A 2,582-nucleotide genomic window follows, 5' to 3' on the forward strand; every position below is an offset into this window, starting at 1 on the left:
TCCACACACACACACACATCACACACACATACACACACCCCCAACATACCCCTCACCCCCCACATACACACACACCACACACATATACACATGACACAACACACCCATACACACACACACACACACACACACACACACACACGCACGGGCACAGGCTCCAGTGCCGCAGGGGAGAGCCCAGCACACTGACCTTCAGTGGCCGCCAGCTGTGCAGAATCACAGGCTTTCACGGACCCACAGTAAATTCCATCTCACCATTGAATCAGTCCTTTTTTAAGGTGTCAAATGGAAAAAAAGCAACACAGCATGTCAACGACTGCACAGCATTCACATGCAGGGGCCGCGGACCTGGAGGAGTGGAGTGCGACCCGATGAGCCCAGTGAGCCTCAGTGCCGAGGCAGCGCGGATTCTTGGTGTTGGCACCTTCCGCTCTGTCAGGAGGCAGCCATCTGTCCCTCTTCTTTCCTCCTCCTCCTTTCTTTTCAATAACTGGATGTGTTAAAGCTTTTGCTTATGCAATATGCCTGTCCTTTTTCATTCCGTTTAATAGCAACATATTTCTTATACTGGTGTTAAAATAGTCAATATCTTTAAAAATGTTCACTGTGTTTTTTTCTGCTACAGGGATAATGCACATTCACAATAGGCCAGGTGGTAAATAATGAAGAGCACAGAGAAACTAGGAATTATCCAATTTGCAATAACTTCATCATCCAGCCAAGCAGCCTGGCCCTTCACCAAATGCATGCAACATGCAGTGCTGTCCTCACGCAGGGCTTTAGGGTTTAAAACTGTAACGTGACTCTGGGGCCGACCCCCAGCTACACAGCTCACCAGCCGCAGGAGGTCGTCTTGGACCAGGCTGAGCTGACGAGACCCTCATAGTCCTGGAACTCTCTCACCTCCCAAATGTCGGCCTCCTTCCACTCCCTTCTTTCTCGTCCCTCCACAGGCCAGGAAGAACCATGGCAGAGCTGGCAGCGAGCTGAGGTGCGATGAATTGTGATCCGTCCGTCCTTCCTTCCCAAGAAGTGAACTGGATCAGCCCAGCTTATACTCAGCTGCCCCCTAGGGCCTGGTGTATATGGGTTCCCAGCAAAGGCCAGGCAGACACCCTCAAGGAGGCCTCTCCGGGTCAGCCCCTTCCCCGAACACTCTCCATCCACCTCCATTGCTGATGACAGGGTGTCCCTGACACCGCAGGCTCCTGCTCATGGCTGATTTTACTCAGTGGACAAGTGGATAACCCACCCTAACTAAGCCAATCACAGTTTCCATTACACAAATTAGGTTTCAAGGTTTTGTAGGGAGGAAAAACTTCCCTCCACCCTCTTAGGCACTGTGATGGGGCCTGAGAATTAAACCAACATAAGACAGATTAGCAGGAGAAAAGCACATATAGATTTTATTTAATATTTTTGTGTACACAGAGGAGTCTTCATAAGGAAAATGAAGACTGAAGAAGCAGTTAGGATCCAGAGCTTGTCCACTTCTTAAACAAAGATATGATAAGTCCTGGCGCTGTGACGAGGTAAACGGTGGCACAGAGACTAGGAAACATACAGGCCCCAAGAGGAGATCAGGGTAATGTTACTGGGCTTGCCCAGATCCCTTTCTGCGTCGACCCCCTTCTCCAGTGATAAGAATGTTCTGCTCTCCCTGGTGCAGGGTGGGGCTCCTTCCTCACGGGGAAGTTCATGCCCTGCTTTCAGGTAGAGAGAGGCCAGAGGGCCACTTCCGTCACTGCTGCTTCTCAGGTGCCTTGGCCCAGAGCAATCACGATGCCAACGCGGTGTGTTTTGCGGGGGAGCGTGTTCTGAACCCTTCGTGGAGACCCAGGGACCACAGAGACCAGCACGTGAGCGGGGAGCAGGGTGTGTCACGTGGCGGCCCAGCCCCGTGCTCACCGAGGGCCGAAGGGCAGTCTGAAGAGGCTGAGGAGGACGGTCCAGAGGCCAGACAACTGGGGGAGCGAGCTCGTGCTCACCCCCAGCCCCTAAATCTAGTCCATGTCACAACCCCAGCGGGGGCCCCCTCCAGGATGGGTGCCATAGCCTGGGGCCCACCCAAGGCAGAGGCCAAACGTTTGCGGGGTGCACGGCACCCAGTTCAGTGTCTCGATGAGAAAGTTGAGAGTTGGGACTTAGTGAGACCCCCCCCCCTCCGCCGCTAAACAACAGCAGGCGTGGAAGTGACAAGGTGCCCCTAAGGGGCCGTGACCCACCGTGCTGCTTCCTGGTGCCAGTGCAGAGCTGAGTAGTGACATCAGCGTCCTTCTCCAGAACTTCACTGCCGGGACAAGGCTGAACTACACACGTGAGAAGACCTTCTTACCTGAATACCATTCATAAAATCCTCAAATGGACATCAGTACACTGAAATGTGATGCAGACATTTAAGTCCAGTGCATAAAGATTTTTTTCCAAAAATTGTAAGAAAAGTAAAACAAACATCTTTATTCTAAAAATTATATATGTTCATTAAAAAGAAGAAGAATCTAGGGCTTCCCTGGTGGCGCAGTGGTTGAGAGTCCGCCTGCCGATGCAGGGGACGCGGGTTCGTGCCCCGGTCTGGGAGGATC

The sequence above is a fragment of the Physeter macrocephalus genome, chromosome 20 (genome assembly GCF_002837175.3).
Source record: "Physeter macrocephalus isolate SW-GA chromosome 20, ASM283717v5, whole genome shotgun sequence".
Classification (NCBI taxonomy): Eukaryota; Metazoa; Chordata; class Mammalia; order Artiodactyla; family Physeteridae; genus Physeter; species Physeter macrocephalus.